At 36.8% G+C, this 26,840-nt stretch overlaps 1 protein-coding gene across 43 annotated transcripts in view; it reads left to right on the forward strand.

The window, feature by feature from the left end:
• The window catches only part of ZBTB20 (zinc finger and BTB domain containing 20), a 1,002,935-nt gene that overhangs the window by 534,777 nt on the left and 441,318 nt on the right, over nt 1-26,840 (forward strand). For all 43 annotated transcript variants that reach the window (XM_072616769.1, XM_072616772.1, XM_072616737.1 and 40 more), the window contains one exon: nt 1,717-1,764. The gene's annotated coding sequence lies outside the window, so the exon portion shown is untranslated. The remainder of the gene's footprint in view (nt 1-1,716; nt 1,765-26,840) is intronic.

Raw genomic sequence — 26,840 nt, forward strand, 5'->3', positions numbered from 1 at the left:
CAAAGGAGATACTTGCAGTACTACCATCAGTACCAAAGTTACTGATTTACCTTTTAAAGGGGCACTTGTTTAGTTTCTGGGGAGGGACCTTGTGTGTGTAGCTTTAATACAGAAGAGAAGCAAGCTGCAGTGCAGGGAGAGGCTGTGCTGAGGCAGGATGATGTAGAATGGAGATCTCTGTATGGCGCAGTAATTTCCCGGAGCATTTCCATAAAGTAGACACATTGTCTCATCTTATTCCTGGCAGTTGATGCTGCTGTGCCTCCCTATCTGTACTGTGCCAAAGGTAACACAGTTAAGAAGATTATTTCCCATTTTCCCTTTTAGCCATCCTTTAGCAGTCAATGCTGTAGAGACCTAGTTTTTTTTTTTAAACACAATTCCCACTTAAAGCACAAAACTAAGAAGCTGCTTCAGTGATCCACATCCAATTTTATATGGAAAACTATGAGTTTCCTACTCTTGGTCTCAAAATATACTCTTGTCTTTTGCCTCAAAACTCCTTTTTGTTGTATTGCTCCTTCATTATACTTCAGGGTAGCCTTTGTCCTTGGGTCTCCTGGAGAAAGGTAGTCCAGTACTCTAGTAGGGATCCCTACTTCTCATTAATAACTAGCTGTAGGTTTACAAAGAGTTTTACATGTGCTTTCTCATTTGATCCTCACAACAACCCTGTGAGGTAGGTGTCATTGTCATCCCTGTGTTTTAGATGAAGAAACTGACAGAGGTTAATGGCCAGAGTCACACAGTAGAAGTTGGGAGGATTTGAATTCAGGTCTTCCTGGCTCCAGATCAAGTGCTCTATCTGCTCTGCCACCTAGCTACTTACAGAAAAAGGCACTTTTCATAGCATTTTTGTATCAATTTGTGATGTCTCATGAAAACCAGCCTGTGGCTTCTTCGTAAAGAAACAAGAAAGAAAAACTTTTACATGATGGACCTCTGCTTGTTAAACAAATAAAAATTTTATTCAGATTATGATATTTAGGGATTTTGTTTCTCCACAGAAGGAGCTTTTTAAATGTTAATTTTGGGGTTGTTTTGTTGCTCTGTGACTGCATAAAAGGTCTTGGTTTTAAAAGGTTTCAGTTCCCTTGTTCTGCTTCTCTTATGTTGAGTTGGAATATAATACTATACATTCATTTATCCTCATGGAAGCATATAACACCAGTAACTCACAACTTATGAAACCAGGGGTAAATAATCCATAGCTTGTTCTGCTGCAATTGCCATAATATTTATATCAAGAGTGCAAGTAAAAAACAACCAACAACAAAAAGAAAACCAGTTTGTTTTTATTTATAAAATGTTTAATCAGAAGTACAGTAAAGTTCAAATGGAGCTGCAAATCCTGGTGGTTCACAATGGTTTGATTTATTTTTTTAAATAGACCATGGATAATTAACCATAAAACAAAACTTTCTCAACTCAAGTTACAGGGAATTGCATAGAAGGATAGCAAGGCATTCACAACTAGTTGCAACTGGTTACAGTTTTTAAAGTTAAACATAGAGGCAGCTAAAAGAGCCAAGTCATTTCTGCGTCCCCAGCTGTGTTTTCCCTTCCAAGCGGAAGCAACCTTTGCTTGCTATAGCGCAGCCGAAGCCAGGGTCCCAAACTGAGAAATAAAAGTAGGACTTTCACTCTTGCCATTTTAACCCCTACTTCTTAAAGTTAATACCTGCTTAACACTTACCAAAGCATTTTTCATTTCAGGGTGCTTCAACCACATTAACTGGTTTTTCTTCACAACATCACTCTGTGGTAAGTAACTTCTATTATGCCCATCTAAGAGATGAAAGTATTGAGTCTAACTGAAATCAAATGCATTTCCCTGAGCCTTGGTCAAAATTAGACTATGAGCCTGTATTAAGATCAGCACTTAAAGAACTGAATTTGAATATGTCTGTTTTTTTCATTATCCTATCTGTTAATTAATGTATATTGCAGCTTGAGGGGTGGAGGGGAAGACATTTATTCTCAAAGAATGGTGCTTTAATTTTGAAGTATTATTCCATATTTCATAAGAACAATCTTCTAGTCCAGAATTGAAGTTTTTTTAAGCCTTGACCGAATTTCCCTACCTGTGTGTGTGTGCATGGGTATAAAATATATGCATACACTTTCCCCCAGAACCAGGAACTTTGGCATTGGCCAAAAATAAATAGTTATCCCTTCTACATTGTGACTTTCCCCATCATGGTTTCAATATATCTTGTGGGTTGGCATAATTAAATGAATGGGAATTTTGGGGGAGTTTTGAGTAAGCTGCAGATGACACAAGAAGGCCAGCAGACAACACAGGAAATATTTAAAACTAAGAAATGCATAAAATATGCATATAGCATTGTATAATATCAGTGTATTTTATGTTTTAATACCATAAACATAACCAAATTTTACAATAAGATACTATAAACAGAAAGAATTCAGATTTCTCAACAATAAGATACTATAAACAGAAAGAATTCAGATTTCTCAAAGGGAGGGTCAAAATTTTTTATGGGATTTTCCATATCTCAGAGGTGCTGAGCCCCTAACGTCTGTGGTGTGGAAAGGATAATTGTAAATAAAAGAGAGGTTAAAATGAACTTTGTGTGCATTTGAAGTTACCTGATCACTCTTTTGTTCATTTGAGATGGATATCTTCTGTTTGGATAAAGGATCTTAAAACTTATTGCTTTGTCCTTCCCCTTCTCTCCCATCTCCCATTCCCCTTAATGAACCTCTGACTTCCTTAGTATAGAAAGATCTTGGGGAGGATTGTCCTTCTACAAAGCAGGTGAACAACTATTCCACAAAATTTATGATAAGAGAGTTGCCTGGTGTCCTGTGAGATTGAGTGACTGGCCTTGGGTCTAAACATGTCTTGGAAGAAGATCTGTTTGTCTCAGAGTAGGACCTAAAGGAGTATGGAATTGAATTGAATTGAAACCGGGCACATGCAAAAATGAAAGGGGAAAATGACCTTAGATACTTGAATGATAAGTCCTGCTATGTAGGCAGCTAGGCAGCCCAGTGAATAGAGCTTTGGGCCTGGAGCCCTCAATTCAAATCTACTCTCAGCTATTTATTAGCTGTGTGATCTCAGGCAAGTCACTTAAGCCTGTTTGCCTCAATTTCCTCATCTGTACAGTGAGCTGGAGAATGACAAATCATTTCAGTATATTTGCCAGGAATACCCCAAATGGAGTCATGACTGAAAAATGACTGAACAACACATATGAGACAACCACACCTCCATTTAAGATTTGCTTTGATTCTAGGCAAATCACTCAATCTCACAGTGCCCCAGGAAACTCTCAACCCAGGCTATACACATGTATGTATATATACATATCTACTATCTCATATGTATATGCATATTTGTCTGCATGTATGTATGTATGTGTGTGTGTGTGTGTGTGTGTATGGAGAGAGAGTGAGGGAGAGAGAGTGATAGACCGAGAGAGAGAGAGAGAGAGAGAGAGAGAGAGAGAGAGAGAGAGAGAGCTGGAGATTGAAGTGTTTGATCACAACTGAGCACAGATTTAGGAGGTGAATGGGACAAGATTTATATAGCATTTCTCAAATATTTTGTTCTTAGGACTCCTTTACACTCTTAAATTAAGGATTTTTCCTTAGACTACTTATGGGGGCTATATCTATATTTGCTATATTAGAAATGAAATTATCTTAGTATTATTATTAAAATAGTTTTGATCTTGCAGATCCTCTGAAAGGGTCTTGGGTAGCCCCATGGGTTTCCTTGGCTACATTTTGAAAACCACTGAATTTGTAAATCATTAGCTGAAGTTTTTTTTAGAAGTTTCAAAGAGTCAGTATTGTAATCTCCAGAGTCTAAGAATTGTAATAACCAGGAAGTGTGTGTACAGGATCAGGACTGAGGTGTTTTAACCTAATCTGATCCTGAAATAGCAGAGTGTGTGACAGGTCAGTCTCAGCACTGAGATACACTGGCAGTCCCTGGGGGGGTGGGGGGAGAAACTTTCCTGATATCTCACTGTACTAATGCCTGGCTTCAGCTAATGCAGTTTAGTCCTGAAAATCATTTCCATCCAAGATTCACTGATGATCTCCAAGGCCCTTTCGAGTTTTAAAACTCTATGAAAATTATACTCTTGACTTCACTTTATGTGAATCTGCATAAAATGAGAAAAATAATCTCTTGGAGTAATAAAGATGGACTTATAAAAAGGATTTTGCATATCCATTGCCCATAATCTCTATTTGTCACTATGTTGCTGTTTCTAATTCTGTTGTACATTTATCCCTGTCTCTGTATCCATCTCTCCAGTGAAGTTAGCAACTCTTTGGAGCTGTAACTTCCCAACCCCAACCCTTCCCCCCACTTTATGCTTTAACTTGTTCTGTGGCCCAGAAAAAGACTCCTATCAGTGTACCAAGAACCCAAGGGACATGCATTATGTGATGCCTTTAATTTGTCATTCTCTTTGCATTTAAATATGAGGTAATCATGAAAGGACCCTAATTTTACACCCCCTCTGGCTTGCAAAGTGACCAGCCCCTCCCATGTTTCTCCTCAGTGACAGAAAGTCTTTTATATTTTTGTGAACAGAGAAAATCTTTATTAATATATCTATTTACTTTCATCTGTGTGTTGTTTTTTAAGTATGGGTATTAACCCTACAAAGACACAAGCTATTTTTTGTCTGTAGCTGCCTTACTGTCCTAAATGGGAGGGACAGTATCTTATTTGTCTATGAAACTCCCATAGGGGTTTCAAAGGGAAAAACAAAACCTTGTAAGTGGTGATTAATAAACATTTTTTGATTGAATGAATGAATGAAGAAAGTACAAAACGATTTGTCTTTAGAGTTTAATTATAAAAAAAGTTCAAGTATGATACAGAGTAAAACAGTGTTTCTCTACTAAATATGTATCTTCTTTACTATAACGGGTGTATTACTTGGGCAAACTTCACCAATATTTCATGAAGTTTTTAGTCACAGTTAGAAGACAAACATATGTGTTTTGATGATTGGAAAACTACTTCACAAATGTCCTTGTCTGTTACAGAGGAAAGAAACTTCCCACCCTATTTACCTTTCAAACCTAAAATTTTCGAGTAAATTTACTTGGTAATTTGTAAAGTTGCTCATAATATCAGAATGACTATCAGTATCATCATTAATTATATACCATGAATGGTAATATGTTCAATGCCAGTTTCAACTTATTTACTAAATTTGAATACAAAGAGACATAGCTCCTTCCCCATGGACGATTGCAATTATAGCCGATCCAAGAAGATCAGTATGTGAAATCATTCATCTTCATTTTTAAAATGTGTCCATTATGCAGATTGTTTTATTAATTTAAGTCTTACTTGGACTTTAGAGCTAGATAGGGTTATAAGTACAACTTGAGGCAGCCAAGTGGAATGGTAGATAGGGTGCTGGGACTTGGGGTCAGGAAAACCTAAATTTAAATTCTGCCTCCAAAATTTAAAGTTTATAGTTTAAAGCAATTCACTTACCCTATGTCAGCTTCATTTTCCTCACTGATAAAATGGGAATGGATTGTTACTAGTGATTAGGTAGTTTTTGAGAAAGATTGGGTAGACCTGAGTGTGATATGACTTTACAAAGGAAAACCATTCAAGAGCAGCTAAAAGAGTAATTATTTTATACAAATGAGGTGCAAGAGGAGGAACAAACGCATTAGATGAAGGAGGGGGGCTGTTCGTTCTGGAAACCTACTTTCATTGAGAATGGGTTCAGGAGGGGAAAATACCTATAAATCTAGAAGAATATAAAAGTCTTCTGATTTTAAAAAGAAATAAAACTTTAAAGATATAGGAAAGGGGGAGAGGATAAAGGAGGGATCTCTAGAAGGGAGGGTGAGGGAATAGGTAAAGTAAAGTAGAGAGAAGTAAAGGGAGCTGGTAAAGTAAAGGGAAGTAAAGTAGAGGAGCTAGGAGAAATAGAAAAAAAGAGATACACAAACATAAAAACAAGATTAGGAGTAAAATCTCTTAGAGAAAATATATGTATATATGTGTGTGTATTTATGTATACATGTATGTATATATCAGTACCTACATATAAATATGTCTATGCTCAATTGTAGCCTTGGGTGGTAAGTAGAGGGGAGGAAGGGGAAAAAAGAACAAAGTAAAAAGTGTACAGCAGAGAACAAAAGAAAACCTACAAGGAAGCAATGATGGACAGCTTTCAACTTAACATATAGTATTTAATATATAGGCTTTCTTGATATTATAAGTTATTGCTATATATTTTGAATCCTCTCCTGTGTTCTGCTGTGCATATGATAGGTTTTTTCCTTTTGTTATTTTATATTTAAGTTTATAATGTTTCTTTTTCTTTTCTTATTATGTATTTAAGTTTTAATATTTGTCTAAAATTAAAAAAAATTTTTACAGAAATATAAAAAACAAAAAAAGTTGAAGAAAGACAATCTACCCTCAACATGAGATATATAAATATATACATTATGCACACATAGCATTTTTCAAACTTTAAAGTGCTGCATAAATGTTAGGTATTATTATTATTAAAGAGAAACAGTGCTTTGGATTTAGTAGGAATCTTAATAGTACCATATTAATTGATTGATTGATTGATTGAGAGTAGTGGGATAGTCAAAGTGGAAACTGGGTGAGATTGAAGGGGAATTAAGTACCTACTATGTTCCAGGCAATGTGATAAGCACTTTACAAATATTATCTCATTTATTCCTCACAACAGCATTATACAGTTGAGAAAACTGAAGCAGATAAAGGCTGCCCAGGGTCACAAAAGTAGTGAGCATCCTTGGTCAGATTTTGAACTTGGGTCTTCTTGACTCCAGACCCCAAACAGCTCTCTATCTATTATGACCTCAATTCAAGTTTTATCTTTGTCACATACTAGTCATGTGACTGTGGACAAGACGCAACCTCTCAATGCCCCTAAGTAACTTTCTAAGACTGTAAGGTTTTAAATGAATTTCTGATATACACGGGGGCGAGGTATTTCATCATATCAATGAAATCACTGGCCTAGACCAAAAACAAAGCAGTAGAAAGAGGCAAAATGTACTAAGTGCCACAAGAGAGGTATAAGCATAATGTTGTGGGAGTTCAAAGGAAAGAGAAATTGCTTCTGGATTTTTTCCCCTATATTCTAGGCCCTATTTCAGTAACACCTGAGCTAAGTCCTAAACAGCCAGCATTGGAGCAGCACTAGTACCTGGGGCTTTCTATCATTTTTTGTAGAAAATTAGGAGCTTCTACCAAAATCCCATTTACTACTTTCAATAGTCATTTCTAGGTCTTTAGGGGACTCACATTCAAACTGAAGTTGGAGGGAAGAATTTTCTTATAAAACCCTGGGTGTTCCCAATATATTAGGGAAGATGTCTCCCCTCCTCTTTCTTTCTTCCTTTTTACTCTCACCCTTAGACTGGCATGATATAAAGGTACCACCCAGTGTTTCTTTCTTTCTTATGAAAACTCATGACACTTATGTCTGCATTGCACTAACTTGCACATGGTAATTTTCATAAAACCTATCTGTATTCTTCATGATTAAGAAATTGAGGTCTGAACTGCCACTTGTATAAATGGTCAGCATTAACTGTCTTATAGGCATGGCTCTAGTGTCAGGGGATTCAGAAAGAAATAATTGTTGAAATTATCTTTCTTCATCATATACCATATGTTCTTATCTCAACTTACCCAAATCCTGGCTGTAACAAGAATTTAAAGTGGGGAGCAGGGTGCCAGCAAAGCTAGAAATCTTGTACTATAGCAGAAGCAGGTATAATGTCAAGCCTAGTACCTTTCCCTTCTCTGCTCCTCATCTTTCCCGGCCAGTGTCACTTAGCTGTCACCTTCAAGCTTAGCTCTATCCCAGTCCCTGGTGCCACTCTGGCCCCTAGGCCACATAGATAGCATGAGCCATAGCTCTATAGCTCCTTAGTCTTGTATTTTGTTTCAAGCAACTAAACTTTCTCTATCTTCTCCCCTTCAACAGATATTTTATACCCCAGTTCCAGAAAATTAATCTTTGTCTTATTTTCCTATCCCCAAGTTTCATTCTTGATCTTTTTCCTCCTTGTGTCTTAGTCTTTAATAATGAGGGCCTTATTTATTTTTACCAGTCCTTCCAGGAGCTGAACTCTACCCCAGTATCTGGATACTTTTTGGCAAACCTCCCTGAATACTGGGGGGCTCTTGCTTACCTAGGCTTTTACCTATTTTCTGCCACAAGACTACCTGACATGTTTTTCTACTAGACAGTGGGGCCATACTCTAGCTGCCCACTGTTCCATTTTCCTGATGCCTACTGGCTTGCCTAGCTAGATCTCCATGTTTGCCTGCTGATGTGTTTCTCTAATATCCCACCTCCTGTTCAGATCTTCCCTAATTTCTTATCCCATCCCAGCACCTCTCTAGTCTCTACTGTTCTAATCCCTCAGGTTTTATCTATCTACTGGAACTTAACAGGGAGGGAGTAAAGGAGTGAATAAAAAGGAGCACAGGGTGGGGAAATGATCTTAGAAGAAGTGTGGTCACTGGGGCTACTTTGTTTGCTTATACCTTCGTTTATTGCTCTCCCTATCCTCTGTAGATAGAGCAGTGCCTTTTAAGCTACAGGAAGTTAACTGAGACTGTTTTCCTTCCTTTGTAATAGATAAGGTAGATCATTCTTGTTTATAAAGAACTTTGAGATCCTCAGATGAGCAATATTGAATGCAATTTATATTCTTCATAAAGAAACAGTAGATATGATCACGTACTGGTTAGTTGTCTTTAAGTTCCAGGTCTGTGACTATTCAGAATCAATGGGATGTCCAACAGGTATGCCCTTTATTCAATCAGAAATTCAGTATGTGAGTAACCATGTAACATACTGTATCAGTATAAACTGAATTTATGTGTTACAAAGGTCTATTTAATCTAAGGAGTACATTTTCCATCGGCCTCGAAAGTGAGTAGCTAGAATATTGATGTGCCCAACCCTTGGGGGAAAAGAAACTCTCACTAAATCTCTAGAAAAATATGCTAGTTTACAATGTGGACACACAAAATATTTGCAACCAAAGCTGGTAGAGCAAAGCACGTGGAAAAAAAGTAATAACATAAGCAGTAAAATATCCCCAGCAAACAGAAAGCATCTGTAGAGTTTGCCAAACTAGGTGGTGTAAACAGCCTGAACCTTTTTCTTTTTGTTCCTCATATTTTTAATCTTCGGAGCATTCTTGTTTCTCCTCATCCATCCTTGACCTGACATAACTATCATTAAACTGTCAGCAGAAGGCCAGTATTTTTATTAGAGGAAGGAGAGTGTGTGCAAAGAAGAGGGGCTGGTGAAGAAGAAATAGGGATGAAAAATTATGTCATTCTCTGTTCTTTGTGGAACACTAAAGCTTAAACACATAATGTATATTATGGACATTTAAGAGCAATTAACATTTTCTCATCTTAAATCCCTGATTTTAGTAATATATCAAGTGAAATAAAAATTAAAAAAAAAATCTTTTCCCTTTTCGTTCCTGTCCTTTCTTAACCGGTTTTTCCTAGTAGGTAACATTGCTGTTTATCTTGCATACATCTACAGTGTCAATGTCTATTTAAAGAAAAAAAATAGGTTTTTGCTTATGTTTTATGCATTACACCCAGGTGAAATGTCAGTGTACAGCAATAATAATTAACAGGGCTATTCACTCTTTGGTGTATTATGTTTTCCCTTGGACTGGAGCCCATGTGATATCTGAATACTAATTTTGTAGCATTAATGACCCTTAGTCTCAGGGCCATAGAAGAGGATTCTTTGGCCTGGAGTAACATCTTCCTCCCATATCCTGCCTTATTAGGTTAAATATTATTACCCTAATGACAGGTGATCATTGGATCATTGTTGAAAGACAATTTGACTCTAATGGTCAAATGAGGAAGGAATGAGTTTCTCTGCTGAATTGACTTAGAAACCTTCTCAGGCCATATTCTTCATTATGCAACTTTAGAGGACAAAAAAAATTAGCCAACATGTCAGACTACCATATCTAAACCTCATTTCATGAGAGAGATAGAATTTCCAGTTCAACCACAGGAGAGGCTATTTGCCCACAACATAGCATTGAGATAGGCCATATAATGGGGAATACTCTATTACCCAACCAATATTCCCTCACAGAATAGCATATTGTTTTCCAGAAGGCAAATTTTGACACTTATGAAACTAATCACTTAGGTATTGCTATATAGTTTATAAGATACTTCTCTTATAAGCCCATAAAGTAGATAAAACAAGTATTTCCTATTTACGGATGAGAAACTGAGACTCTAGTCACATAGCTAATCAGAGGTGGCCTTGAACTCAGGTTTTTTGAGTCTAGTGCTCTTTGTTTACTAGCATTATAGGGCCTGTGAGATGCTCCACATACACATAAACACACACACACACACACACACACACACACACACACACACCACTATAGTGTGAGGATGACCTCTATCAGTAGGTTGAACTTTAACTAAATGTATACATGTTAAATGGTGGCCACTTTATTGTGTATGTGGGAAACATGCCAGAAAGGATAATGTGGGGATTCTTGGTTGGAGGATATACACCTAGCCAGCCACATTACTTGAATCAGTCTTAGTGATGTATGTTGACACTGAGTCTCCCTCACAATTTGGCATCTTGTAGTCCAGATGACTTATACATTTGAATGGACTAGGAATATTCTATTCTGCAGTGTACATGAAATTTGGTTGGGTACCAGAGCAAGAAAGTGATAAAAGGCTATGAATAAAGGTGCAAGATCTTTGGAGGAGAAATCTCTTCTTTGCTATTCACATGGTGTCAGCAGAAAATTACTCAAGGAAAAGGAAAAGGAAAACAGGGCTCAGGGGTGGTAGGTGAGAATGGAGAACTTTCTGTTTGGGATCTGCCATACTGCAGCACAATATCACAAGGATCAATAGGAACTTGGTTTTGATTAACCCTCCTGCCCCACAGCATCCTCCACCACCACATATGGGAACACACACACTGGAAGCTTTTGCAGGCCATTTATGTTGTATTGGTTTGGATCAAATATTATGTTACCTGGTTTCATTTTTTTAATGACCATTCTATAGATCAATGTAATGCAGCTCTAGTATGGGTTCTTCCCCAAATTTTAGTCTTTACAAATAGCTTTTAGTCAGTTAACAAGCATTTATTGAGTGCTTATTATGTGCCAGGCACTATGCTATACAAGTAGAAAGAAAGAGTCCCTGCCCTGGAGGTACTTACATTCTAATGGGGAAAGACAATATGTAAAAGGAAGCTAAATGGCAATGTTAAAAATGAAATTTTACTCTTTAAAATATATTCTTATTTGTCTCCAGCCAGTTAACTGGTTAATCATGTCACTGTTTACTTTTTAACTTGTACATATTGCAAATAAAATGAGAGAGAGGAAAGCCTGTGGTTATAAAACTATTTGGAGGAGTTAATTACAATGCCAAGACTGTATTTTCTCCAACTTTTCCTGTCCTGTAAAGTTTGATTACAACAGAATGTGCACGCTAGGAAGTACATTTTAGTTTCCCTGGGAGAAAAAAAAATGGAAGAGAAGAACAGATCCAGTCCTATGAAGTGATCTCAGGCGAGCTGGTATAACTACCAGTGTCAGCAGGTAATGAGTACAGTGCCCTACTCCTCTCTTTACAGAAGGGTTAGATTCTAGAACAGGGGAGAATTGGATGAGCCCTGGGAGACTGAAGCAAGCCCTTGAAAAGTGTGTCTTTGTCTTGGAGTTTTGGATCTAATTCAGGTTTACTCCACAGAAAACTTTAGGGTTAGATTAAGAAATGGATTACTTTTAAATATCTAAGGTTCCTTCTAGGTCAGTGTGATCCCACATCCTTCTCTTCCTGCCAGGCCCCTTTATTCCCTCCAAAACAGTGGGTGGGACTGGGATAAGGATATGTGGTATTTTTTTTCTTTTTCTTTTTTAACCTACTTGCAGTCACCTAATCCTGGAACAACCACATACAATCAGTCCTTTACAGGAGGAGATCTCGCTAGTCACTAGGAAGGAACTCAGGAACTCCAGTTGTCAAAGGGTACTGATCTTGCCTTTGTCTTTTTTCAGCCTTTGGCGCCTGTCATTAGCAGTCAAATAAGGACAATTTTGCCATTCTCTCTTGCTGCTCTAATTTTTTTTCAGCGCCGGTACATGTATTTGTTATTCTTTATAGCCCCCTTTGAAGTTGGAAATCCAAGGGGAATCTAAAACCAACCAGATGTTTCTGCTGTTGGAGAGAGAAGACAGCAAGGATTAAGTTTAACTAAAACTTGGTCCTAGAAAAAAATAATTACAGATAGAAATCATCTTCAGATGCATTTAATTATTAGATATTTTTCTTTTGTTTATCAACCAGTCATAGGTGATACCACTTATCAGTTTACCCTAGAGGAAATATACAAATTATCCAAACAAATAGTATTGGCAGTTTTTCTGGCATATTTCCCTTATGGAGTTTTAGTTCTATTTCACTACTGCATATTTCCCTCCCACGCTCTTACAGTACAAGTCTTTTTTTTTTCCTTTTTCATTGTTGGAGGATCACTACTATGTCACGTTGAGCTTGGAGGCCAATCATGCAGATGGATCCAGAGAATGAAGTCAGTGTAGCCGGAGGTTAGGGAGGGAAGAGAGAGGATATGGCCAAAGTGCTTGAAACTTGCAGTCCAGATATTTTATCATTTTTCACTAGTGGTGCTTAAGGAAAAACTCAGGAAATACAAGAATTGAACACTATGATGACCTGCAAGGTAGGAAAAAAGAAAGCACTATTGGCTACCAAAGGTTCTGAGATTGCTACAAATATTGGTTAAAAGCAAAGGGCAGGAAAACAGTTCAGATTATGAAAACGCATAATGAGAGAGAGGTACCTATGAGGAGAAACCTTCTGTGATCATTTAGGATGGACTCCAGGAGGCCTTTGAAGAATATGTGTTGAGGCTGAGTGAGGGAAAAGCTTTCTGCCCATAGAGTCTGATTCAGGTGAACAGAAAATGCAATGACCCTGTAGACTTAAAACCCTGAAAAACTAAGAAAAAAGTATTTGGGCAGCTTTGCTTTCCAGCTAAAGTTGCATTGGATTAATTGATTTTTTTCTCCTTATTCCTTTCCTGTCAAACTATTTTTCCCATTGCTTATAAATCTGAGTGTACTGATTTTTTCATATGGAATATTTAGTGCTGGGGAATCCCTGGGAACTTATTTGACCACCTTTTGCTCAAGGGGTTAAATTTTTGGGAGATTGTCTTTCACCTCATAGGGACTGGATACTTGCCACTTGAAGTTTCTGTCACTCCGCCCAGTCTTATTTTTAAATAGAAAATCTGAGTCCTCAATAATTATATTAAGCTTCCTAAGCAGCACGTATCAATTGCATATACCATTTTAAGCACTTTTCAGTCCTTTGGAAAAGAAAGGAGAGAGAGAACGAGAGAGAGACAGAGAGAAATCACTCAGCAGCTGATTCACTTATTTTAAGCAGCTTTCGCCATTTTAAAATATAAAAAATTCAGGCCCTGGAACATTGGGTGATTTGAATGTTCTGTAAGAAATTGAGAGAAGATAAAAAAAAAAAATTAATGACATGTTCTACATTCAGGGACCTGAATTTCCAATTTAATCCTGAGGAAAACAGGTTGAAATAAGGGAATATAGGACCCAAACAGTGTCTCTTCTTCCTTTTCATTTATTTATTTTTTTGTCAAAGCAGATGGTATGAAAAGCATTTATGTTGGTCTTGTTGCTGACAGAGCTTAACTTAATAATTCAGGGCTTGGAACTGGGTATTTCAATAAAGGAAACACTGTTTGAGAGATTTTTCCATTCAAAACAGCATCAAAAGTTTCTAATTAACAGCATCACAAATTAATGTCCTCAATGTAGGCCTTGGTTCCTACATACCCTCTTGCAGGAGGAAAGGCCATAAGAGAGACTCATTGTGTATGTCAGTATTTTATAATGTATTTTTATTTATTTATTGAATCAAAGTCCCAGCTGTACATTACATTGCAGAAATACAAGAGTGAAACCCGGTTCATTTCAGCAGTTTCATTTTCTTCAGTGGTTGTTGTCCTGGGTTCTTTGTAATTGTAATTGTTTACAAAGTTAGAAATTAATTAACTCCTTGACAGTCCCTGAAATTTTTGAAAGCACAGGGCTTGATACAGTATCAAGCGTGTGGTAGCCTAACAGTTGACAAAGAACACCAAGCTATGGATTCCCTCAATCCTCTGACTTCAGCCCAAATAATTCATACTCTGCTAGCTTCCCTTATACACTGGACAATGATTTTGTTTGGTGACCATTCCTTGCAAGTAGATGGTGCCATGTCCAGGGTATTGTAACCATTTTTCAGATCTTCAAATCAGGGATGAAAGGGCAGAGAGAGATTGGAGTCAGAGGGTACAAATGAATTTGAGAAAGAAGAAAGTAAGTAGGGGAGAGAGACACAAAAGGGGGGAAATGACATCAACTTGGAAAGTGGTCCCCAATGCAGTACTGTGGTTCCTTGATCTATAGTACTTTTATGAATTATGTAGAATAAGTTATAGATGACATCTGAGAGAGATACCTAAAACTCTGGCATTGGGATTTGAAATGGCATTGACTCATTATAACTTTGGAATAAATTAGGTAAGATTATAAAGCAAATAGTGATACATGCACACATAGTCTTACTCTTGAATGGTCAACTTCACAAATTCACGATGGAGGATGAGAGTAGAAATTCAGATAGCAATTTGTCCGAAGAAGTTCTAGAGGTTTTAGTGAAATGAAAACTCAATAGAATTTAATAACGTAATATTACAGTCAAGAAAACTAATGCAATCTTTGATTCCACTGAGAGAAATGGAGTCTAGGAATAGGAAGGTAATAGCCTTGCTATACTCTGCCCTGTTCAGTCCACAGATGAACTATTGTAAAGGACATTGAGAAGTCTGGGAAGTATCCAGAGGAAGGAAACTAGAACAGTAAAAGGCAAGTTGTTCATGGCAAGTTTAAATTCTTGATCACCTCCCCTCCACCCCTCAGCCCGAAGCAAATAATTTAGGAAGGTCTTCCATATCCTTTGTTGAAACAAAAACAAAGCAATCCCTAGACCCCCTCCAATGCAGGGGTGACTTGGGTAGGGTTAACTGTAGCAGGAGTTGTTGGTAAATGCAGTGTTTGTGGAACCTCAGAGGTCTTGATAACTTTCTCTAAAGATAATTTGTTTATTTTGGAAATACTGTAACTTAGCCTGACTTCACATCCTTTCTCCCTTGTCTCACTGCCTTAGTCTGTATTAAATATGGGTGTGTATGAGCGCATGCACATGTGCTATCTTACATACACACACATTCACACAAGTACACACACACAAACACTTTTTAATATCCATTAGTAGATACAAATTCGTAATTTCAGGAGAAAAGATAAATAACAAGCCTGTAGATGGATGATGCAGATGGATACATGTTACAAGATTTTGTTTTATAAGCCAAATCCCTTTTCAACATAACTGTCAAGCTTAAGTGAAAATCTTTTCCGTTCTCAATTTCCTGGGAAGGGGTGGGACTTCCTATCCCAATTTTGGGTAACTTCTTACAAGAGATAAGATCCAGTCTGGGAGAGAAACTGAAGAAATGATTTGAAACCTTAATCCACAGACCTTACCCTGTGTGGATTTGAGGGATAAACCATACTAATATTCTTTCCCATTCAGATTAAAATAAGCAGTAGTCAAAGAGAAGACAGGAGAATAATATCCAAGCCCAGAGTGTGAAATGTGTGAAGAGACAGCCCTGTCTCTTGTGCCTCAATGACTTTAGGTATATAAGCTACTCAGGCCTTTTTTTTAATTCATCTGCTAGAATTTCTCACTTCTCTACTGCCCACTGCCTAGTCCTCCAACATAATGGGCTTCTCTCCTCACTGCCATTTTTATTGTTTCTCAGGAATAGTTCTGCTACCTATGAAACTCCATGTCTGAAAGTTTTGATTTTTAATAACAGTGAATCATACTTATAGCACTTTATGGTTTATCTACATTATCTGAATTTATCCTCATGAGGATCCTTGGAGTTACCTGTTATTGTCCCCATTTTACAGATGAGGAAACTGAGGCTTAGCGAGATTTAGTGATTTTCCCAGGAACACACAGTAAATATCTGAGGCCAAGTTCATACCCAGGTCGTCCTGACTCCAAGTCCAGTTCTCTATTTACTGTGCCATCTAGATGCTATAGTCTTCTCCATTAGCGTGCCTGGCATGAGGCCAGTCAATGAGTGTGTGTGTGTGTGTATACAAAAACACATATTCCTATATGTATGTGTTTGTGTATACATATATACATTTGTATGTATGTGAGTGTATACATATATGTGTGTGTATATGTTTCTTTCTATTCTGCTACAGTTTTATCTTAAGCTTCATGCACTATAAGTTCAAGTTATGACCAGGAATCTACCCTTGACTTTATTTTTTCTCCACACTTCTTCTCTTTGCGTTTTCATCTACTTCCATGGTTTTATTTTCCACCTCTATGCAAATGATTCCCAAATCAATATACCCAGCCTCCATTTGTGTGTGTGTGTGTGTGTGTGTCTGAGATCCAGTTATTCACATTCAACTATAGAGTAGATATTGTCACATGGCAACTCAAATTCAATACATGCAAAAATAATTATTCATCTCCCCCATTAAAGCTATTACTTTTTCCATTGTCTTTATATTTCTTCATAGTAACACTGTTCTCAGACTGGTCCAACCTCAGAGTTTGACATAGAATATTCCCTTTTATTCCTCCCTTCCCCACATTCATTCTCCTTTAGCTATATTAATTCTACTTTGGAAATACCAAGTCTCCCATACCTGAAAGTCCACAAACATTCATCAAGTGCTTAGGGAATACAAATACAAGGAAAAAGAAGGGGCTCTTGCTATGAAGGAACTTACATTCTAATGGAGGAAAACAACCCCTAAAAGGAAGCTGAAAATCCAGAGGAGGTTGGAAAGGAGGAAAAAGACCTCTACAGGGACACAGTGGAGAGAATCCAGAGTCAGGATTAGAGCCCAAGGAGGGATGAAGTCATGGCAAGATTGGATGCTTTCCTTTAAAATGGCAAAAACTTCGTCTTTAAGCTTCCTTCAAAGTACAGTTCAGTTGCCACCTCTTACAAGCATCCTCTCCTGATCCCCTTAGTTATTAGTGCTCTATATTCTTTTTCTTCTCTAAATTATTATTTTATTTGGACTCTATATTTTGTTTGTAGTTATCTGTGTACATGCTGTTCCCCTCCAACTCCACTCTCCAGTAGAACGTAGTTCCTCCAGGATAGGGACTATTTTGTTTTCATCTTTATATCTGAAATCCCTGGCATAGTTCATGACACATAGCATAACAAATATTTTGAAATGAATTGAATTAAATACCTGTCCCATTCATCAACTTCTTTCCTTTCACACTAATACTACCATAGTTTATAGCCTTTTATAATTTTTTCACTGACAATTAACCAACTGGTCTCTGTCCTCAGTCTCTCCACCTTCCAAAACATTATTCATCCACAAATGTCAAAATAACCTTCATGAACACATTCTACAATGTTATTCACCTACTCAGAAATCCTCAAGGCCTTCCTGTTACCTATAGGAAATGGTGTATAGTGCTTGTACAAAATTAGACTATCTAAGCCATGCACGTGATCTTTCTGGCCTTGTTTCACTCTGTTCCACTTCATGTAATTTAAATTGCAGCTGACTAGGACTAGTTCTTCCTGGTGTCATCCAGGCCTCTTCTTCCTCTGTGAAGCCACACTGGGTCACCTCAGTGCTTTGGATGATGAACTTCCCCATCTATTCCTTCCTGTCTACAATTTCAACTCAGATCCCACTCTTTCAGGAAGCCTTTCACATTCCTTCCAGCAAAAAGTAATCACCTCCTCAGATTAGAGTGCTTTAGATCTTAGCTTTGCTTTCATTGCCTTCTACATCTTAACCTAATAGTGTGTATGTTTTATTTTAGCATAAGCTGCTTGAAAGCTATATTACTATTTATTTTTTGTCTTTGGCCAGCACTTAGGACAAAACTTTGTTAATATTGTAGTAGGTATGCAATAAACATTAATTGAATTGAATCAAATGGATAATTTAAAAAAAAATAAAAATTAGGAATTTCCATCAGATCCTTAACTGGGCATTCTTGCACCTGAAGCTAGGTGGGGGTAAGAGAATGGCAGAAAATAAGTTAGGGTAAGACCATAAGGCCCACCATATGAAAGGAAAATGGATGCCAGAGGCCCAGGAGAAATTCACCTGTAGCATGGGAAGGCCTTGAGCTCTTTCCTTGAAGGTGCATTGGCTTTCTTCATTACACTGCTGTTAACTATTCTGTGAGCTTCTGATTAGGTGGTGTCACTGTGGAGAAGGTCAACCCAATCAACAGAGAATCTACCCTATGCCCCATCCTCCTTTATCCCAGCTAATGACCCCCTCCATCTCAGTTCCTTCAGAGACAACAACCTCGCTGTTACCAGTATTGACTGAGTAACAATGAAAAGGGTAAGTCTCTCAGTTCCTGTAATCAAGACTTTCTTGACTCTTTGCTCCAGATTGTTGTTCAGTTCTAGAAATCTTCTCCTTCTGTTCTACTTGACTGGAATGTTGTGAGTAGGTTTTTGGACCAAATGCCTGTGCCTTGCCTAGGCCTTAGTAGGAGCTAAGACAGGAATGCTTTTTAATGATGCTGTTTTCCTCACCTTACGTTGCTCCCCCTCAGTGGCCTAGCTGATAAGGTTCATGTGGTTGTAACCTTTGGAACAGAATCTTTAGGGAAATTAAATTAAATGGAGATGTGAATGTCTATTGTAAGAAGTTTGCTGAGGCTTTGTCTCCCAAAAGCTTTGCTATGAGATTTATGTGTAGATAGGAATGTATTTTTGAAATTAGCTGTTAGAAAAGGATGGGAAAAATAATAGAGTATTCAGAGGAAAAGTTAGAACTGAGCAAGAGGAAATTTCATTTACATTGGTTATTTGGGAAACAATATAGTTTTTGGTGGTTTTGTTGAGGTTAGGGGTGCTGTACCCCAAAATACTGACATGCCAGGCCCTGCTCGAATGAATTTGACATAAGCCTTCTTAAAGCCAAAGGAGAACAAAGGTTATTAAAGATTCGCCGTATTGGGTTGACTCTTAAGGAGCCTAAGCATTTGTAGTGCTTGTATTCACAAGCGGGCCAAGATAGAATCTCAGCTAGACAAGAGTCTGAGCTGGATTGAATCTGAGCACCTTCATGGAGGCAAAATGGAACTTAAATACAGAAAAAGACTGAAGGAAGAATCTACTTGTCCCCAAGTAGTCTGGGGTTCCAGGAGTGGTCTTGATAGATCAAACCCAGGGAGGATCCACAATCCAGGCTGGGCAACTTGGATTTCAAGAGAATGCTAAGTAGTCAGAAATATCAAAAGAATGCTAAATAAAAGATAGGGAGTGTCTGGCCTGGGAGAAATGGAAGGGGAATCCAAGGAGCTCTTCCCCCCCCCCCCCCGCAAAGGCCAGACTTTCCGGGGGCCCTTCAGACAAATGGGACAAAAGCCATCCCAATCCAAGGGAAAAAAGTCTTGACTTGGGCTTGTACCCCATCAGTCTCACTATTTTTAGATCAAACTCCAAGAGCCACATTGTTGATGACTGAGGAAGTGGTACACTTCTAAGTTTGGGGAAATTGAGTCCTGGGGAAAAGCCTTACTTTCTCTGCCCTAGTTACATCTCTGACCTCTGTGCTTTTGATCATACTGTCTCCTATGCCTGGAATTCTTTCTTTCCCTCTATCCAGCTCTGTCTATAAAGATACTCTTCCAGATCTTTTCCTTCTAAGAGGCCTTACCGACAATTTATTTCAATTCACAATAGCCTCACCTTTCTATAAACTCCTTGTCCATTTCTGAAATATAGTATATAATATAGCATTTGATTATTTTCTATCTTGTAATATCCTCTTTGATTGTTTTTGTGTGTTTATATCTCATTTGCCCTACTAGATTGGAAGCCTCTAGACTCTAGGGAATATGTCACGTGTTTCTGTAACCCACCACAGATGAGATTATATATGCTGATGCCATCTCCAAGGTTCCTTAGATCTTCATGCACAGCCTGATAATAACAGTAGATCTAACAAGTAATCCCAATTCAATCCATTGGTGACAAGAATTCACTCAAAAAGGATACCATATATGTTCTGACATGATAAACCATCTCCTTCCATGTAGTTTTACAATCTTGGTTAAAAAGATGCTAGGTTCTATCTTTTATCATCTGTGATTATACCATAGAATCTTCTTAAGACTGCTCAAGATTTCATAAACTCATGATGAAAAATCTTAAATGCCTAAATGTATAATAAGCATTTTACCTAATTGAATCAGCTTACTGATAGAATTTTAGGAGTTCCCCATTTTATAATCCCTTCCCTTCAATGTTAGTAACACAATCTATTTCAAATGTGAATATGAGAAACAAAAAGAACTAGAATGAACTTTGGTTGCATTAGTAAAAATTTACTTCCCTAAGCTAGGGAGATAAAAGATTTTACTATACTTTTCACTGATTAAATCATATCTATTGAGAAAGATACTGACAAACTGGAATGTGTTCAGAGGAAGGTGATGATGATGATGGGGGGAGGAGAGAAGGGACTCAAAACACATCTTAAAAATAACTTTTGAAATACCTAGAAAAATTTAATTTACAGAATAACAACCAAAAACAGCAATAAGTTGCTTGTAGTTATGTTTGTATGGTTTACAAAATAAAAAGTATGACCCTTTACAGGGAACATGAAAGTTTTTGTTTGTTTGTTTTTAATATTTGAAGAGAGATTCTGTGCCTGTCCGGAGGACAGAACTAGGAGTAGTACTTGATATTTTCAGGGAAGTTTATTTTGGTCTAATACAAGAGAAAATTTTCCATCAAATTATTGAAAAAAGGAGTGGGCTCCCTGTATAGACATAGTTTTCTATCACTTAGGCTGGCCAGTATTATAAAATGAACTTATTCTTCAGAAGGGGGTTGGAAGTTTCTTTCAACTATGTAGACTTTGTTCTTCTATGAAATATCACATGTTCTTACATGCCGTATATGTGATGATTACGACTCCATTATTACTGTAAAATTTCACAGAAGTCACATTCTAAAATATGTGAGAAACCCCACCTAGAATCTCAAAAATGAGATGATAACTTATTGTTCTGATAATTTAAGTGTAAATAAATTTAAGCAGGCAATGAGGATAGTTCAAGGCCTAATTTACTATGTACATATTCTTGGGCTTAACAGGCCCCTTAACCCAAGTATACCATTTCTCATTTCAGGAGAGTATGTGTAATTTGTACAAGAATTGTATTGCACGTTAATTTTTTAATAAGCTAAAAAACACTATTCTCAGAGCTATCCCTATATTAGATGATGATGCCAAGGCACCAATGAAAATAGTTTGTCTTTTATAAGATGTCTTTGTTGATTTTAGAGTCAATCCAAACATGTGGGAGAATACCACTGATTGTTGCCAATTTGAAAAGAATAAAAACAAAGGAACTTTTCTTTTTTTAACTTCATGGTATTATGTGACTATTACAAAAGATTGGGGGGGGGGGAGAAACATTTTTGAGTCAGATTACCCTCCTTTTCTTTACAATACTTGAAAATCTCTCTCAAGCATAAAAAAATGTATATTGTAAAATTGAAGGAGAAATAACATGCAAATGTCTATTCACTTTAATACAGAAGCATCTTGTGGACAGGGACATTTGTTCAAAGGCTATTAGATAATGAAATTTATTTTTTAAAAAGGAGGAAGAAGTAAAAAAAAGAATGGAAAGAAGCTAGATTTCCCAAAAATAGACATGAAAGAAAATAGATTATATTGTCCAGTAGGCAAATGGGCAGAGAATAAATAGGCAATTTTCAAAGGAAGGAATCTAAGCTATCAATAACCATATGAAAATGTGCTCTAAATCACTAATACTTAGAGAAATACAAATCAAAGCAACTCTGAGATTTCAACTCACACCCATCAGATTAGCAAAAAAAGAAAAATGACAATTGTGAGGGCGATGGGAAAACAGGAACACTAATGCTCCATTGGTGGAGCTTTGAATGAATGCAATTATTCTTGAAAACAATTTGGAACTATGCTCCCAAAGTCACTAAAATACCTGTTGCCCCAGTAACACCACTTAAAGGTCAGTAGTAGACCAAATAAAGAGGAAAATAACCAATATGTAGGACAAATATATTTCTATCAATTTTTTTTTTAGTGCCAAAGCACTGGAAACTAAGTATGTGCCTATTGGTTAAGAAATGGCATAATGTTAATGAGAGTTAAAGATCTTTCCCACTCATTAATGGGCCTGCCCATTAAGGAAATCTTGATTAGGGGAGATTTGTTTTGTAGGAAGGCCCTCACCTTTTGTTAATTTCTAATGAAACATTGGCTCTCAAGGGTTGCATGCCCTCTGGCTCTGAAATGTGTGCATATATACTCTGAGGTGAGGTTTTGCTCTGAGGCTTACTTTGGAAGTGTTTATTTGGCCAGAGGAGACTCTGGATAGCCACTAAGGACCACATGCTCCCCTTGAAAATCCAGGTGTTGGTGCTTCTCTCTCTGGTAACTGTGTAAGTATGTAGTGGTCAGACAGTTGGAAGCCCTGTCTGTTGGTCTTATTTCTCAGTATTTTCTCTGAAGTTTGGGGTACTGACTTTTTCCCTGAACTAAGTGAATGATATATGTGCCTGATTAAAGTAGATTACTGACCCCTCAAAAGTTGCTTTCCTGTTAGAAAAGCAGATCTAAGAACCTGTGCTAGCAGGCCTTCCTGTGTATACTAGAGTCCTTGTTGTTACAAATGGCAAAGTAAATTATAATATATAAATACAGTGGAATATCATTGCTTCTTAAGAATTTATGAAAGGAATAGTTTCAGAGAACACTGGGAAACTTATATGAACTGATATAAGTAAGGGAGTAAGGGAAGCAGAAGCAAGAGAATAATCTATACAATGATAATTACATCATAAACAAAAACGCCTTTGAAAAGCTTGAAAGGTCTGATCAGTGCAGTGATGAGCCACAATTCCAGAGGATCAGTGATGAAGAATGCTGCCCACCACATTACAAGAAGCGAGGGACTCAAAATGCAGAATGAGGCACATGTTTTAAATATAGTCAATAGGTCTAAATTCATTTTGCTTGGCTACACATATTTGTTAATAGGGCCTTGGTCCTCTTCCCATTCCTCCCACAAAATGAGAGGAAAACAGGCAAAGAATAAAGTAACCAAAAAGAAAAAGAAGAAGAAAAGGTTATTGAAACATCTTTTTCTTTTTTTTAAATTTTATTTTTTAATTTATGCAATAAAACAAGCATTTCCATAATATAACACAAGAAAAAAAGATGATTGCACATAAAACTACAAATCTACTATGCACTAGTTGCTATTCCTTTCAAACATATGTCAAGATTATTATGTAAATTTATTTTTTTCCTTCCCTCCCCACCACCTACCACTCTAGAGATGGCTACCATTAGACACAAATAGGTGTATATATATACATATATATATATATGTGTGTGTGTGTGTGTGTGTGTGTAAAATTATTCTATACATGCTTCATCATTTGTTTCTCTGGATGCATTTTTCTTCTTATGTCCTTTATAGTTAATTTGGGCATTTATAATAACTTATTTGCTCAAAGTTGTTCTTAGAACAATATTGCTATTACTGCCTCTTTTTTTTGAAAGCACACAGAAGAAACCAGAAAGAAGACCAGAAAGCAGTGTTGAAAGCTACCATTTGATATTATTATATATTTGGAAAGAAAAATGAGAGCCATATAGATAGATTTATATATGTGTGTATATATGTGTATATGTACAAATATATATTCATATAGAAACCACATTTTCTGCCCTGATATGTATAGTGGAAATATCTATTTTATTTGATGTTGGTTTAGTTCAAAGTAATATCCCCCTCCTTTTTTTTTCAAAGAAAAGAAAAAAACGTAACATGACATTAACTCCTCAGTGGCTCTAGACTAGAGGATATCCACTTTTTTTTTTCTATTTTTAGTGATTTAAATTTTAAGTGATTTCAAAAAAAAATTTAAATCACTTTAAATTTAAATTAATTTTTTTAATTTTAAAATTACTTGATAGTGACTGGAATAATAACTAGGATACTTTTCATTTTCTATAATAGAAATTGCTACCATCGGTACCTGCTTGAATTTTCTTTTTACCAGTGATCCCCAGAAATATGTTATTTATCATAGATGGTAGTCTGTAGCTTCTTTCCTCTTCACAGCTTAGATTGAAATGAGAAATCCATGTAGGAAAGATAGGTGGATTTGAAACTTTATTATTTTGGTGTTTGGAGGGGGGGGTTCATAAAGCACTTTACAGATATTCTCATTTTATCCTTTCAAGAACTCTGGGAAGTAGATGTTATTATCATCTTCATTTTATAGATGAGGAAATTGAGGCAAACAGAGTATCTAAGGTTATATTTGAACTCTGGTCTTCCTGACTTCAGACCTAGCTCTGTCTTGCCTATGCCCCCAGGGTGCCTCATTCTCATTTGCAAAGAATTTTCTTTTTAACAAGTCCCCATTTAAATGTATAGCACAGTAATCTCAAAATAAATATGTCAAAGATCTTACCAATAAAAGAAGAAAATAGTATCATGTACTTTTCACAGCTGTAGATTTGGAGACAATTTTTAATCAAATAAGGAAAAGAGGGGATCACAAAAGAAAAAACATCATTTACATGATACAATCAATGCAGCAAAGTTAGGAGAAACTGCCAATTAGAAAAAAAAATGTATCAGATAATTCTGATAAGGGTCTACTACACAAGATATATAGGACTTCATAAATATTTCTCCAAAGGATTGTAACGTATCAATAACCATAAGAAAGATTGCTCCAAATAACTGATAAAAAATAGATTATCTACATTTTTTCATTTTTTATAGTGCAGCAATATTTCACTGCATTCATATGCCACCATTGTCTTAACCATTCCCCAATCAATGGGCTTCTACTTTGTTTCCAGTTCTTTACCACTGCAAAAAGAGCTACTTTTAATCCTTTGTTGTATGTGGGTCATTTATTCCCAACTTTGACCTCTTTGGTGCAGAAGCCAAGCACTGTATTTTAAGTCAGAGGATACAAACTTTTTTAGTGTAATTCCAGATTGCTTTCTTGAATGGTTGAACCACTTCACAGCTCTACTAACAGTGAGTTTTAGTGGCCTTGTCTCTTTGAAGCACACCCCCCCACACACATACACACACACACACATACATACTGATTCTCCATATTTGCCAATTGGGGATGGAAAGCGGGGAAGTGAAACCTCAGAGTTGATTTAATGTGCATTTCTCCTTCCATCAAAGGCCTGATGAAAAACATGGGAATTGTAAGCCAAAGTTCACGAGGGATACCCCACATTTGGTTTAGTTCATTAGAGGAAAAGAAATCTACTCAGTATCTAGTGTCTGTGTATGTAGGAATGGGGTGGGGGAAAGAGGGATGGAGTATACAGTAACCTTCTCCGTGATGAGAATATGGTAATATTCGTTGACAAGGGAACTACAAGGAGCAATTATCCCAAGCTGTGTCTTTCAGACAATGCTGTCAGTTTTTCCACTTTGATGAGTACAGCTGGGTATGTGGTACAAGGACAAGGGATTCCAATTTGGTTCGAAGACCAGGGCTTTGAGTGTAGTTCTGTCCCTGGATGAAGGAGGGAAAAATCAGGAGAATGGTACTTTTCATCTTCTATAATAGAAATTGCTACCATCAGTACGTACTTGAATTTTCACCTTACCAGTCATCCCCCCAAAATTGATATTTATCATAGATGGTAGTCTATAGCTTCTTCCCTCTTCACAGCTTAGGTGGAAACCAGAAATCCATGTAGGAAAGATATGTGGATTTGAGACTTTATCAGTTTGTGGTTTCAAGGGGTATTTTTTTATCCAAATCACATCTGACACAGTTTGCAGTGTCATCAGTCCTATATCACACCAGCTTCCTTCAAATACAAATCAATTTATAATGTTTCTTAAAACTATTAGCATCCTTCATTTTCTTTGACTTGTCATTGACTGTTCTCTGCTGTACTCTTTTACTACTGGGTGGTTTTTCTGAGGTAATGCTATATTTACATTTTATTATCTTTTGGTAGGCAGCTTGTCTTTCTCACAGGGGCAGTGTGAAAATTATCAAATTTTGCGGTGTTCTTTTAATTTCATCAATTTGTTTATTATCTGGTACTTATTCCTCCCACTCCACACCTGTTTTCACTCATTCAGATTTTAGTGAAAAAGTGAACCTTAGAGGTTAGAATTTCTCATGCATGTTTTCAGTTCATAGGTGAAGCCTGAACAAAGCACTTTACATTAAAAATTGCCCTTTTCCCCCTTTCATCTATAATACCATTCCTTTTCCGAGTACTGAATTGCGAACATTATTGTATGGAATTAATGTGTATTGTTACCTTAAGACAAAGTGTGTACATGTGTATGTATACTCAAAAATAACTACATTTAAAATCCTTACTGAGTCTTGATTCTGTGAAAGGAACTCTTCTGGCTTATTATCCAAGAAAACATTTTGGAAAATGAAGAAATAAGTAGAGCCTGTTTAGGTTTCTGTACTTGTTTGGCAGGGGAAAAGGAAGGTAAGGATTTTTCAGTATCAAAAATGTATAACCCTTCATAACATGGCCCTTTCCTACATTTTTGT

This window comes from Notamacropus eugenii, chromosome 5 (assembly GCF_028372415.1).
Source record: "Notamacropus eugenii isolate mMacEug1 chromosome 5, mMacEug1.pri_v2, whole genome shotgun sequence".
NCBI classification, from domain to species: Eukaryota; Metazoa; Chordata; class Mammalia; order Diprotodontia; family Macropodidae; genus Notamacropus; species Notamacropus eugenii.